Here is a 15,228-nt window from a genome sequence, read left to right as displayed (position 1 = left end):
TGCCCATGACTCACAGGCTCGGAGGCACCTGGCTCCAGCTTTGGAAAGCCTGTCCAGTTGCACAGCGTTGGTTTTTCAAGTTGGGGCAGCCCATCCTTAGGGGGGTAGCCCATCTCTTGTCATAGCTCCCCAAGTCCTAGCTTTCTCCCCCTGCAGAAGTCCCTTCCTGTGCACCCTCTCCTTCCCACCTTCTTCCTGTTCCAGCCCGGATGGATTCTGGGCAGTGGTCCGAATGGGGGACCAGTTAGGTCATCTCTAGAGGCCGGGGGCGGGGTTGTTACCCACAGCCTCCTGAGCAGGTAGCTGCTAAACAAAGTGCAGAGGACCACAGCTGTGTTCTCCTTCCCACTGGCTCCTGCCTGTCCCCCTGCCAAGCCCAGCCCCTTCAAACCCAGCCTTGGAAAGGGGGCTGTAGTTCTCAGGCTTCTAATAAGGAAACCTTTAGTCATCTCCTGGCCCTTTCTGCTGCACTCAGGCACCGAGGAGAAGTGTTTCATATTAGCAGCAGACTCTTTGAATACTAGTGGTTTGTCTGAAAGTTAGAACTCACCTCGAATCTTAATACTGCCTTTTTCACAGTGCCAACTCGTGTTCTATCGTTAAGCTCTCATGCCTGCCTTCGGTACAGAATCTTTGTGGACTTGACGTTCAAAATTGTGGCCCTTTCACTTGCCCCTCTTCTCTCTCCAGTAAGAGGGGATGCCACTTTCCATGGCAGAGCAAGGACAGGAGATGCAAGAAGAGAGAAGACGGTGGACTCTGGCTCTTAGGGACCAATTAGGATGCTCTGACTTAGAACAGAGAATGATCTTCTGGGATCTGAGCCCTTGTGAACCTGGATCTTCCAGCGTCTGGCCCTCTCAGGGAAAAGGAACAAATCATCTTGGCTCCCAGATCTAGAGGTTCTATCCAGAGCAGATTGGTCTGGGCAGTCAGGGGAGCTGTGTGTGAGGTGTCTGTTCCCAGAGCCAGTCTCCAGGGTGGGGACGAGAAGCAAGTGGGGAATTCTCATCCAAGATGCCTCCCCCAGGGCACAAGGGAGCCCAAGCTGGGGCAGAGCCGAGCTATCTATTGGTAGGGACTTCTCATCTTTCCTCTCTTTTTTAGGGCCTGGCTGTCTCAGGTCGGAGCACCTGCTGTGCAGGATTGCGGAGGGAAGTCTGCTGTCTCTTTGTCCTGGGATTCATAAAAGTGAAAAAAAAATCTCACTTAATGAGACACTTGCCATGGTCAGGATTATTTCACTAATGGGAGCTTTGTGTGGAGGTGAGCTGAGAAGATATAGGGAGGAGAGATGAAGAGGAAAGGAGGCCCATTTAAGAATGATTGGGAAGGTCAAGGAGAGAGGTCCCCATGGGGGACGGGCTGGGGTTGCTGAACCGATGAAAGGTTCAGGGAAATGTACATCTCAGGAGGCTGGCCACTGTGGCTGCCTTACTGTCCACCTTCTGCCTTCCTCTCACTTCTCACTTTCGCTTCTTCCCCAGTCCCAGGATTGGCAGGGACTCAAAGCTCCAGGACAGATTGCCAGAGGACCCACAGAGTGGAAGCCTCCAGAGCAGTTATGAGGTCTGACCTCTCTGTTCAAATGAGAAAACTTGTCCAGGTCCACGCAGTGAATTGATAATAGAGACCTAAGCAGAATCTAGGTCCCAAGCAATAACTTCAGTAAGCATTAACTGAGCATCTACTATGCACCAGGCTCTGTGCTGGGCAATGGATGTTCCAGGAGCAAACAGAGACAAGTGAGCAGGATAAACAAAGAAATAATGAAATGACCATTTCCCTGAGCTGAAGCAAGACAGATGACTTCAGATGGAAAGTGGCCCCAGGGCGTGAGTAGGGGTAATGAAAAAAAGAAAGGAGCAAACAAAATCTCAAGCCTTAGCACACAGTAGTGACGTTTTTGAACTTGCAAAAGAAAAGCAAACTGAAAGTTTCCCTAAATTCTCATTGCAAAATCAGAAATAGGAAGATGGTAAAATAATGTCTTTGAAACCTAAGAGGAACAGGGTTTGCACATGGGATTCTGAGCTTTATCTGAAGATCAATCAAGTTTGAAGGCAAAGTAAAGTCTGTTTTGGACACGTAAGAACTCAGAGTTTATTTCCCACTCATCCCTATCGAAATAATTAGAGGTGGTATTTCAGTAAAACAGAGGAATTAGACAAAGAGAATAGTGTCCACGCAAGACATGGTGGCGTCCAGCGGAAGCCAGTGGGAGGGAGCAAGCTGGAGGGGTGGGGGGTGGGAGGGACAGGCGGTACATGGCGGGGGTGCTCAGAAGATTCTCCTGCAGCGGCCAAGTTGTCACAACAGACCGTTCCATTTCCTTTCCCCTGGTCAAATCACACTATTTAGTTCTGTGGTCAGATAATATTTCTATCCTATAATCTACCTGTATGAGGAATGCAGAGGGAGCTACAGTGAGACTGTACATCTTATAACTCTATAAAGCTAGTATTATCCAGACTACACATAACATAGAGTTCATGATATAAATCACTATGTGCTATACAATATGTACCATGTAATATATAGACACACTATATTCTATATAATACTCTACATCAAACATAGTAGCAAATATGGTTTAATAAAAATTATCAAACCAAGTCAAACTGGAAGGGGAGAATACATGCTAATTTCCCCAGCTTGCATAGCAAGGAGTGAATAGATAAATACACAAATTAAGAAAGAGGGATTCAAGTATATTACATAACACAACACAGGAAACATCAGCCACCAAATAATTAAAATCAGAGACTGTTAATTGTAGTTAACTTTGGGTCATTTGGACCTTGTGGGTAGAGGTAGGGAAAGAAGGGACCCTTTTTATTCTATTTTATATCTCTTACACTGTTTTTCCCTCATGTACCCTTTACTTCTAATTTTAAAAATTCCTAAAATAAATAATGAAACGTCCACAGAGGAGAATACTATGCGGTGGTTAAAAACAATGGAGTCAACCTATTTTGACCTGGAAAGCTGTCCATTACAGAGCCTAGGTTAAAAAAGCAAGTTCTTAGAACAGTTTGTACAACATGCTATTTAACAACGGTTTGCCTAAGCACCTGAACTAGTGAGATTATCTTCCTTTCTGTGTTCTCAACCCTATGTCAAGGGGCCTGCTTTTGGAAGTCCTCCTTGTCTCGGATTTGTGTAAGATACGTCTCTGGTTTTGCCACAGGGAAGAGCTATTTTATATCTGTTTCAAGTATCATGTCAGTTTTTGATGATACGTGGTCAGCCCCAAGCCTGGCCTGGATGAGGCTGCTCAGGAGATGAAAGCCTTTCCCTGGAAGCTTCTGGGGAGGGAGCATTGGAGCCTTACAGAGGTCAAGACTCAGAGAGCGCCTGGCCCACCTCCCTCATTTCACAGAAGAAAGCACAGAGGTGGGGCCTGATAAAAGGTCACTCTGTTGAAGTTCTGTCCAGAAGAGAGAACTGGGCTGTTGAAAGCCGGAGTCCGGAGCCAGCCCCTGAGAAGTGGAGGGCGGGAACGGAGGCCTGAGGCCAAGGCTCTGCAGAAAATCCTATAGGGAGCTGGCCAGGGTGTGAGTGGAAGGGGGTGGGGGGATCCCCTTCAGGAGTTGCTCAGGGCACAGATGGCTTGACTTGGAGGGGAGACGGGGCAAAATCAGACCAGACTGTCCTTCCTTAGTGTCCCTGGTGGCTGGGAAATGGGGGCAGGAGGAAGCATGTTGGGGCTCCTGGGGAGGGGCATGGTGAGGAGCTGAACTTTACGGGACATTTCTTGTGCCGGCTGCTGGATGAGATGCTTTCTCCTATATCATCTCATTTAATCCTCAAAGACGACGTCTAAAGTAAATACACTTATCCCAATTGCATAAAGACAATGCTAGTCAGAAAACACAAGTTATTTAACTTGCCCCAAACCTTACAGCCAAGGAAGAGCAGAGCTAGAATTTGAATGTGGATGTGTCTGGTTCCAAAGTCCCAGCCCAAGAGATCAGAGGGCTTCATGAAATATAGGATAGCCAACTATAAGAGGAGACGTGTCCTTCCCCAACTGCGATGCGACTAATCCTGGTCCCTTCCTGTGTTCCCTTCCCTGCCTGTGTGATCAGTCCCTCTACCCAGTCCAGGAGTATCCAGGCACACTGGCTGGCTGGCTCCTGGGGACTAGGTGTGATGTTTGCTCTACAGGGCTCGGAAAATTCCCACCTCGGAGGGTACCGCCAGTGGAAGCTCCCTTTCTCACAGCTGAGGACACAAGGTCCTGCTGTGTCAGCTCTCGGAGGGAGATGGGCTGAGACGGAGCGTGAGTGCAGGGAAGAGAGGGAAGCTGGAGTGCCGAATTCTAGGTTTTGAGGTGCTCAGCCCCACACCTGTCCTCCACCAACCTCAAGGGCACACTGACGGCTCTTGTGGGCCCTCCGATGCTGCCCCCGGCCTCGCCCGTGTCTCCCTAGGTACCTCTGCCTCCACCGAGCCTCTGACTTCAGGGGGAGGCAGGCAAGCCCAGGAGAGTATGTCAGTTAGGGTTTGTCGTTGACACGTGGAGCTCATTAACGAGGCTTATTTTTAAATTGTAATTGCAAAATGTAAATGCTCCCCAAACTGATGTGTAATTGCTACCCCCTCCGCCCCAGCCCTTCCCCTCTGGTGCCAGCTTTGCAAGGAGAGAATTAGAAAATAAAAAGGGGGTGGATTATGTAAGCAAAACGATTTTAAAAAAAGAGAGCGAGAGAGCTAAGAATTTAAGTGAGACAGCTGGCGGCTCCTCTGATTACCACCCTTCCAGCATTAGCTGCAAAAATTGTCCTTGCCGACTGCACCAATCCCAGCAATGGTGTCAACTGCGTTTAGTCCCCAGAACAGACCAGACTGGCACTCAGCAAGATAGTCCAGGGGGCAGTAGAGGGGTGGGGGGACGGGGGAGGAATGGGGAGGGAGAGGGAGGGGGATGTCAGAGGGCTCTATGAGGTTGCTCTAAGTCATCCACGGAAACTTTCCATTCTATGGAAAGATGCGACCCTCGGCAGGCAGGCGTGAGCAGTCCCTCAACCCATTTCCATCCTTCCCTTCAACCTAGCACAATGGAGGAGGCCAGAGCCCCCTCCATTCTCCCGGGCTGGTCTGGCCTGTTGGGACTTGAGCTCCTGCAGTCTTGGCGAGGAGAGCAGTTGGGCTCTCAATACAATGACCAGGCCCAGGGAAAGCCACCAGACTTGGCAGCGACACCTGTCCACATGGGTTCACCGGGAGTTTCTGACCCTCTCTCTTTTTTCTCTTTCTTTTCTCTCTGTCTTATTTATTTATATCATTTTCCCATCTTCTTTAAGGCCTCACCACCACTATCATCTGTAGAGATCTCTGTCCCAGAAATGGGCATTGTAGAATTCACACTTAGGGTGAAGACTTGAGCTCCCTACATAGGCCTTTTTCTCTGGCTTTTACCTCTAGGAGCCATAGCAGGCTTCAGCATGCTCCCCACACCTCCCTACCCCTAAAACACAGAGCTCCCCAAATGGCCAGAAGGTACAGGAACCAGGATGAGCACTGAGGGGCCAGTTCTGCCCATGTTCCCCCCAGAATACCTGTGGCCTGGCTACCTTGGGGAGCTGGCCCCCAGGAACATTCACCTTTCTGCTCCAGTACTGTCTCCCTCTCCCTCTCTCCGAGGAAACCAGCTTTTGGGAGGAACTGGGCAATGACTGCCCCCAAAATGAAAGCTGATGACCCGTAAGGTCACAGCAGCCCTGAGACAGCAGGGAAATTTACACGAAGTCCTGGGCAGCGTCCTTTGGAGTCGGGGCCCAGTCTCACCACAACAGATCCAGTCCTTATCATGGCTTACTGGAAAGAAAGAGGGGTTCTTTTGGAAAACTGGATTTCTAAATCCCTGCCTATACTGGTACTTAATGTCTTTGAGATCATGAAGTTACTTAAGGGGATTTAAAAAGCCCTATCTGATAAGAGGATTAAATGAGAGTCTCCATTCAAAATGCCTTATAGGTTCTAAAGAACTATTTCTCAGAGTTCATCAGAAACACCTGGGATGCAGTTTCCTCCGTGCTCATCAAAAACACTTAGGGTGCAGACTCCTGGTCTTAACCTCGGCTTAGAAAAGCAGACACTCCGGAGCGAGGCCCAGGTAGTGCCTCTTAACAAAGACTCCCAGGCAATTCTTAAGTGATAACGCTTGCTCCAGAAGGTTATACGATGGTTATGGTCATGGTGGAGGGAAGCAACAGCCCAACTATCTGCGTCCACAACACTTCATTGTTCCCAGACTATGGAGAAGAAAAGAGAGGGGCGCAGGGATGAGGCACAGCTCTGGCCCTGTCCTCAAGGAGCTGAGGAGGAAAAACGTAAAAACAATACAGCATTGTGGGTTCCCAGCTTATATAAACTATGAGCCAGCTAATGGGATGGGCAGCTTCTCGAAGTTTCCAGAAGAAAAGATCATCTGCCTGCAGGGTTTACCTATGTGTTTAAGGATGGAGAAGCATTTCTTACTGTTTGGGTGATCCTGGCGACTCGAGGATGGCCCTCAGGAGACTCACTCCCTCTTCTCACTCCCAGCTGGGCCAGAAATTCTTCCTGTCAGCTAGCGCCCAAGCACCTGTAAAAAAGGGGCAGAGCAGCTTTCAGAAGGGATTAGAGGCCCTGGGTGATCAGAAACCAAGGGGGCACCCGCTCTGGCTCTAAGGGATATATGCCATCTCCTCCACAGAACCCCCTGCCATGTTTACGATGCCAGTTTCTCTCCGCAGTGTGGCTGCTCAGGCCCACTGAGTCATTTGAGAGCCCACGTCCTTGTCACACAGTTGCAGTACGCTGTGGTCACCCGCCTGGTTTCCTGATACCAGTTGCACACGTGGCCTTCTCTCCCCGAGATTGCGGGCAAGTCTGAGAGATTCTGGGCCCTAGTTAGTTAGGAGCTGCCTACTTCTTTGAAACTGTAGGAAGCTCAAAGGAAGAGTAGCCATCATGTTCAGATGTGTGGCTGAGTCTTGGGCCCTTTTCCAGCGGCAGGCTTTGGTTGGGGTTCTGAGGAAACGTTAACAGGTGAGGGGGAAGGGGACCTGTGGGCAGCAGGGAGGAAGAATCAGGAGGGCAATGGATCCCAAGCAGAGATGGGCAGTGAAGGACAGCCTTGGCTTAAAGTCGGCTCTGGCTGGACTACTTGCTGATTTATGTTTAGATCGAAGTGAATTATTTTGGTTCTCAGTATTCGAAATGAACCAAGACATCCAGAAACCAAGGTCGGTGGTCTGCACTGTTCTAAGGCCTGGCCTGACACTTCCCAGACACACACATTGGTTTTCTCCTCATGGATTGAGTTACTAATTTAACCCCAAGGAGGCTACGTTTGGGGCTAGGATGGCAGGGTTACGGGACGGAGAAGGGAGGAGGGCAGCTTGATGCTCAGGTGCATTTGCAGGACAGCTTAGGGGAGCACTTCCAGCCAAGAGCCCCAGCTTTGCAACCAGAGGTAAATGCATCTTTAACATTCACAGTTCCTTCCTAGTTAACACCATCTTAGTCTCCTTGTAAAAACACATTTGCACCTCAGTAAAGAATGTAATTAACCAGCGACATGACAACAGGAGGAGCTAAACAGTGGCCTGGGCTTGGAGCTGCAGTGGGGAAACGGAAGCTTAGACATTCGCCTGAACAAGATTTTCCTGCCTTCCTTCCAGTGTGCGTGCCTGTGTGTGTGTGTGTGTGTGTGTGCGCGCACGCGCGCAGGCACGCGTGCTCACCAACACGGGCACCACTGGGGCTGGGGATGGCAGAGACACAGCATCCGGGTCCTGACGGGGTATGAATTCTCACCTTCATGAAAGAGTGAGCTGGGGTATGCTATAAGGATGGGATGAGCTGAGAGAAGCTTCCAAGATCGTGAGGTTGGTGAATGAATTTCCATTAACAAAAGCTTCCTGGGTTAACACCAACCCTCTGCCCACACCCCAGACTCCTCCCAAGGGGAACTGAGGAATAGAGATACATTCAGAGCAGCAGGAGGGGCAGGTGCCCCCCACCCTCCCCTGGCCACGGCCAGTCCTGGGGCAGCCACACAGAGAGGTCCAAGGGATCAGGACCAACCGAGGAAGAGTATGTCCTGAGCACCAGATTACTCGTGTCCCACTCCGCATACTTCCAGCCTGTTCCTTGTCCCCGGGATTGTGGGTGAATTCTGTGAATGGCTCCCGGTTGTCTATCCCCCGGCCCCTGGCAGCAAACTCAGGAGAGATGTCCTGTTCATTTCACTCTGCCACCACTTCCCATCCCTTTCCCATCAGGGCAAGAAAATGGTCCTCCTTCCTTTCCTTGCCCAGTGACACAACCAAGCATGGGCCCTGTCCCTGGCCATGCCTGCCAGGCCCCTTGTCACCTACAATTCACCTCTTCGGCTTGTCAGCTGCCTCCAGACTGAGCTTTCCAGGCAGACGCCCTCACTCTGCACCAATCCCGGGCCCCATACAAGGCAGGACCTTGCTATCCCTCAGGGGTTTGCTGCCATGTCAGCTCCTTCCCCAGAACTTTCAGGGACTCCCTGCTCACAGAAGACACCAGCAGAGGTTCACTGATGGCACTTTACCAAGTGCAGCCTTCAAACCGCCCTGCCCCACTCCTCTCCATTACCCACAGGCTCTTCACCCTCCCTCCAAACGCTAGCATTTTCTGTTCTCCAAACCCATCCCACAGCTTCCCACTTCTCCTGCGGCCCCAGTCCTGTATTTCAACTCAAACATTCTGGTTCTTTCCTCTAGAACCACAAGTAATTTTACCTCATCTGTGTTTCCAAGTAACACGCTGTTTATCATTCTCTGGAAGCTTTTGCCACATTCTGTTCCATGCTATAGTTATCTTATGTATTTCTCATCTCTTTCCAAACTGTAAGCTCTTCATGGGCAGAGACTCTGTCTTATCCCCGTAATTTCTCAGTTCACCAAAAGCTTGCACATGTAGTGTCTCCTTTAACTCTTAAAGCAACCTCTAAAGGTTATTATTTCAATAAAACTTCATTTCCATTGCCATTACAAAACAATATATGCTGATTAGGGCAAAATAGATAAATAAGAAGGAGAAAATTTAAGTTAGTTGTTATCCCACAAGACAAAGATAACCAGAGTTAATATGCAGAATAAAACTCCTCTTTCTTAAAAATAGTATCACACTATATAGGCTGTTCTGTAGTCAGTTTTTTATATTTGTAACATACAAACACCTTTGCATATAAGGAAAATATGCATTACAATCTTAGGGGCTAAATGGCATTCCACTTACGGATGTACTATAATTATTCAGCCAGATTTCTATCAGTTGTTATCTAGATTATTTCCAGATTTTGCTACCATAAGTAATGTCCAAACTTATAGCTGAATTATGCCCCAGACTTGATCATTGTTTTAGAATAAGCTTCTAGATGTGGAGCTGCCAAATCCAAAGGTATGTTCACTTTTTTTTTTTTTTAAGATTTTATTTATTTATTTGACAGACAGAGATCATAAGTAGGCAGAGAGGCAGGCAGAGAGAGAGGAGAAAGCAGGCTCCCCACTGAGCAGAGAGCCCGATGTGGGGCTTGATCCTAGGACCCTGAGATCATGACCTGAACCAAAGGCAGAGGATTTAGCCCACTGAGCCACCCAGGTGCCCCGGTAATGTTCACTTTTAAAAAATTTTTACAAATTACTTACAGGAAGGTCACACCGATTTACATCCTATCTGCAATGTATGGGAGATTCCTTTTTCTTTCCGGGTGGTTGTTCCCATTTTACAGATGTGGATAATGAGGCTTAGGAAGGTCGGGTCCTGGGCTTACCTCATAAAAACAGCCAGCGAGTGGCATGTCTTCCGATTCCAGACATTGACAGTTTGTGATTCCAACCTTGCCCCTGGTCTTTGCTCCTATATTTCTTACCCATTCAAAGGGAGTGTTTGTGGTACTAAGTGCTGAGTAAACGTTGCTGCCAGAAAAAAAACAGAGGAGGATGTGCCCTCAGTTGTCAGGTGGGCCTTTCCTGGGAGCTCTGCGGGTGTCAGCCTCCCCTGCCTCATTTCCCAGGTGTCTGGGGCCAACTTGGCAAATGAAAGCTCTCTTCTTGGGGAGCTTTTTACGCTTCCTTCCTGCCCTCTGCCACTTCTTTGGACAGAGGAACATTGCTTCAATTGAGCCTCCACGTATTATGAACCTACCGCATACTGAGGTCTGGGCATAAAAGATCATACACACACACACACACACACACACACACACACACATTCTCCCTGTCTTCGAGGTGCTCACAGTCTAGATAATAAGGAAACAATTGTACCCTCCAATGTGTGGTGGCTGCTGCTTCTGGCTGTCGGCCACACCACCCACTCCTCCGCCAAAGTCCATAGTGGCAGGGGTGGGGAGAGAGAGGTCCGGGTCAGGGAGAGGAAGGGTGCAAGCCTTGCCTGCCGGCTCCTTCAGCCTCTAATTGTGTCCTTTCTTTTTCCTTTTTTTTTTAAGGTTTTATTTATTTATTTGTCAGAGAGAGAGAGAACAAGCAGGAGCACAAGCAGGGGGAGCAGCAGGCAGAGGGAGAAGCAGGCTCTCCGTTGAGCAGGGAGACTGATGTGGGACTCCATCCCAGGACCCTGAGATCATGACCAGAGCCGAAGGCAGACACTTAACTGACTGAGCCACCCAGGCTCAGCCGGAGCTCCTTCTCCATATCCTGCTGCAGCCACGTGATTTTCTGTTTTCTCTCTCTGCTCTAGCTTTACCTCTGCCCCCAGACGCCACCCTGAACGTGGCACTGAGGCTCCAGAGCCCCTCAGACAGGACCCACACGATAATAGAGAAGAGAAGCTGGCCTGTCCCTATGCAGGCCCTAATCAGGCCCCATCTAAGGGAGGTGGGATGGTCTGAGGCGACACCAGCATGCCCCCACGGGGCACCCCTTCAGGGTTGCAATATACAAGGATTTCTCCTTTCCTGGAACTGACAACTACCTGCTTCCCAACCGCCTGGGGAAAGCTTCCAGACAGAAATTCAGCTTGTAATCTCCATTCTGTCACTGCCAGCAACTGCTCTGAGCATAAGGAGGGCAATGCACATGACGGAGAGTGCTGAGGAGGAGAGATAGTCTGGGGCTGGGGGTGCCAGGAGGAGACTGCCCTGGGGGCTGTGGCCACCCGTCCTAGCCGGGCATGCTGTCCCTCCACTCACAACTCCCTTGCCTGAGGGAGGGGCCGGAGTGTGCCTTTTTCCATCTTGGCCAGAGAAACACACCACCCTTCCTCTTGGGGTCCTGTGAAATCCCTCTCCTCTAGAGGCTAGTGTGCGGCCTGCAACACTACTGCCCCAGGCCCGGGACTTAGGCTTACTTAACAGGCAGCCTGGGCAGACAGAAACAGACAGAGATGGATGGATGGGAAGGCGGGGGCCCTATGTGACCTGATGGCCCAGATGTTTCAGGGACAAAGGAGGAAGCAGAAGTGTCATCTTGAAGATAAAGTCCCATCTGTCCCTACCAGATCTCCGGGAGATCCAGCAGCCTCCCTCCCTGGTTCTCTGGCTCTCGTCAGACCCTTCCCTGCCTTTCCAAGCTTTAAACCAGGCCACCCTCTGACAAGGACAGGCAGGCTTCCCCAGAGAACACCTTTGCCTGTTTTGCCAGCGCATACCTTTTGCAGGTGACTAGCACAATGGTGAGCCCTGGGCCTCTGAAATCTCTGGCTAGAGGCACGCACCAAAGGCCCGTTTTCTGCCCACTCTGAAAAAGCTGCCCCATTCTATATCTAAAAATACAAAAAATGCAAAAAAATATCAGAGTCACTGTCTCCTTTGGCTTAAGAGCCTTGAAAGAGCCTGTTCCCACCCTGGAACCCCCCCCCCCCCCCCCCCCGCCAGGGCCTGTTCTGGCCTGAGTGTGGTGATGGAAGAACCCTCAGGCACCTCTCCCAGGGCAGACATCTGTGAGTGTCCAAGGCCACTCTCACTGCCTTGTGGGGTGAATGAGTCAAGGAAGCATGGCAGCTTGTTCCAGCCTGGCCATGGGTTTGCTAGGTGGGTCCAAACCCTTCACCCTTTGAATTCTGTTCATCATCACCATCATCACCAACACCATCAGTCTTCATCATTGTACACAAAAGCCTGGACCTGACAGTGTGATCTCATTTTCTGACTGCTCTGGCTGTTGAACCCTCCCGTCCCCGCGAAAGCCTTGCGGATCTGCAGAATGACAAGGCTGGTCTCAAAGAGACCAGATTCCCATCCTTTAGGAAGAGAGGGTCTCCATCTCTAGAACCATCCTTTCAATGCCGTTAAGACCAGCCCTGACTTTGGAGAAGTTACTTAACTTTTCCAGCAGGATTCTCTTTCTTGGAGCAAACTTTGGACCCACTGGAAGCACTCTGAAAATCTCTGCAAAGCCCTGCATGTCTCCATCCTCCCTTTCTGCTTGGCTGGGCTCAGCCCCTTCTCTGACAACTCTCCTACCATTCCTTTCCCCAGGGTTCTGACCCTCCAGTCAGTGAGCCCCTGCTCCCTCATCCAACAAGCCTGTAGAATGACCTCATCCTGAGACAGCCTTCTCAGCCCCAGAAGCTCTCTCCAGAAGTAGAAAGTAAGTGTACCTTGGCACAAGCTAACCATTCATTTTTGCCCCGACCTGAAGTGGACCACACTTTCCTCCTCTCTAGTTCCTCTGCCACACCTTAGCTCAACAATTGCCTCCTACTGGGTTTCTCTCTGTGGCCCAGTCTATCCTCTACATGGCTGCTGCAAGGATGGTTCTAGAAGAGTAGGACCTTCTCTGTGCTATTCTTTTAGCACTTAGCCCACCGGGTTGTGGTTGTCTGTTTGCCACTCCGTCTACCCCACTAGATTATATCATCCTAAACTGTGTCTCAAGCCTATATATCTCTCCAGAGCCCAGTATGTATTTTGGACATATTGGATGCTCAATAAATATTTGTTGAATGAAGGAATTAATAAATGTCTATATTCAGCGAGGATATGTACACACAGCATGCAAATGTTCTTTACAAAGAGCTATGGTATCCAGTTTGTTATTTAATTCTTGCAATGGCCCTATTAAGTAGGTATTATGAGCCCTGTTTTTAAAAGGGGTAACTGAGCTTAGAGAAGTGACTTTGTGACTTGTCCAAAGTCACAAAGCTGGGTAAAGAGTGTAGTGAAAGAGCAGAGTCCAGGGAGCTCACAGTGACCCCCTCTGCTACACCTGCTCGCCTGCCGCAGTCCTCCCAGCCAGGGAAAGGGTGCAAAGAGGCTGAGCTGCTTCAGGTCTGCCTCATTCGGGAAATAAACAAGAAGGATTCTTCTTCTCATCATCTGGTGAGTCGCTGACATTTTGTTTGACAAAGAATCTAGGAAAAGCCTCTCTTGGGACTAGTTTTGGGACTAGGCTGTGATAATATTGCTTTATTGAAAAAGGATGCTAGGAACTGAGCTCCGGATGGCCTTTTACGTGGAGTAATTTATGCAGGAAATGAGAAATAATTTTTTTTTAAAGAAACACACATTGAACTGTATATGGTCACAAAGGGTGACAACACACACACAAACACAAACCCACAATCCCAGAAACATGGCCACAGACCCACAAAGGTACAAACTCTAGTTCCCAGTCATGCTCACAGCCACACACCCCATAAGAAGTCACAAGACTCCCAGTCACACCAGTACAGAGCCCTTGTAAGTGGGTACACTCACTTGCAACAGTCCAATGGCTCTGGTTTTCCCTTTCAGGCCTTCCAGGGGAAATTGCGATTTTCTCGCACACATGTAAATTTCAGTCATTAAGAAACGAACAGGAAGCATGACATTGAAAAAATTAATCTCTCTGTGCCCCCCTGCCCTTCTCGGGGCCCTGTTCCCTCCTGCGATGATCACCCTGCTTGTGGAGAGATGCTGCCAACCCGATGACCTAGCACCCACGGCACAAGTTCCCACTACCACAGATTTACATCTTAGGCCTCACAGAGGTTTCAGTCATAACCTGCTCCTGGAGGATAGTGAAGGAATAATAACAAGGGCGAGAGATGAAATGTCTGTAAAATTCTCATTCAGATGCCACTCAGAAATGAATGTCGGAAATGGAAGGGACGGTAAAAGGATTTTATTTAAAATGCTTCCCTCCCTAGGCTGATGATGAAGGGTTGGGATTCATAAGGATATCGGAAAGTCAAGAATTCTCTTCCATTCGTGGTGATTTTTGACCTGGGTCCAGAGCAGAGCCCCGGATTCCTGTTCTGGTGGAATTAACAACTGAGATACTCAGAGAGGCCAGAAACTGCACCTGGAACCAGCACACCTGACTTCTAGTTATGACTCTCCTGTATTATTAGCTCTGGATGTGAACCTGGGCACACCACTGCTTGGGCCTCAGTTTCTCTATCTATAAAGTGGGAAAGTTAGGACCACATGGTTGCTTCTGCCACGGTTTCATCAGAAGGCCCCTTGCTCTGCCTTGGCCAAGTGTTAGTGAGACATCCTACACTTCCGTGTCTGCATGGTGATTTATACATCCCAAACCATATCCAGCCACATCTGTGAGCTTTTTCTTGAGCGTCACAGTAACTTTGGGATGTTGGTAGTGCTGAAATCAATACACCCATTTTACAGATAGAATAATCAAAACTAAGACTTAAAGAGTCTTGGCCAAGGCTGCAAAAAGAATCAGTATTGATTCAACTTACACAGAATTCAAATCTCTTGAATATCACTCCCTATATAAAGGGAAAAAATGTATAACATACCTTGAAAATCCTGGCATTTGCTCTGGAAAATATTTTTTTTTCTATTGCTTATCTTGGACTTGTTAAATAACAACTGTGATTTTAAGGCTCCTGCTGCCTTTTTGCATGGCTTAGGATGGCTGCCCAGGGCAGATGTTCTTTCATTTAGGAAAAAGATGTAACCATCCTTTGGCTACTAAAGGAGGGCCTAATCTGAGAGGGGAAAGATCAAAGAAAAGGGAACTCATTTGTTATTTGCTCTTTCAACAAATGTTTATTGAGTGCCTGCTATGTGCTAGGAACTGTTTACAATTGTTAAAAAAAAAAAAAAAAAGATGAAAATCTCAGCATTCGTGGAGCTTACATCCTGGTTGGGGGAGGGTGGAAATGGGAATGGTGGACAGATGATAGCAAGATGCATAAATAAAATATACAGTGTCAGATAATAAGGGCAAAGCAGAAAAGGTAAATGGAAGGGGGTAGAGTGTTCGGAATTTAAAGTTCCCCACTGACTTCCTA

The 15,228-nt window shown here is 48.9% G+C and overlaps 1 protein-coding gene across 3 annotated transcripts in view; it reads right to left on the bottom strand.

Moving 5' to 3' along the window:
• Positions 1-15,228, bottom strand: part of PKNOX2 (PBX/knotted 1 homeobox 2) — a 256,654-nt gene that overhangs the window by 93,322 nt on the left and 148,104 nt on the right. For all 3 annotated transcript variants that reach the window (XM_082682727.1, XM_082682729.1, XM_082682728.1), the window contains one exon: positions 6,487-6,592. The gene's annotated coding sequence lies outside the window, so the exon portion shown is untranslated. The remainder of the gene's footprint in view (positions 1-6,486; positions 6,593-15,228) is intronic.

Source organism: Mustela nivalis (assembly GCF_964662115.1).
Source record: "Mustela nivalis genome assembly, chromosome: 9".
Lineage (NCBI taxonomy): Eukaryota > Metazoa > Chordata > Mammalia > Carnivora > Mustelidae > Mustela > Mustela nivalis.
The sequence above is the reverse complement of the archived record's forward strand: the minus strand, read 5'-3'. Positions and strand labels throughout refer to the sequence as shown.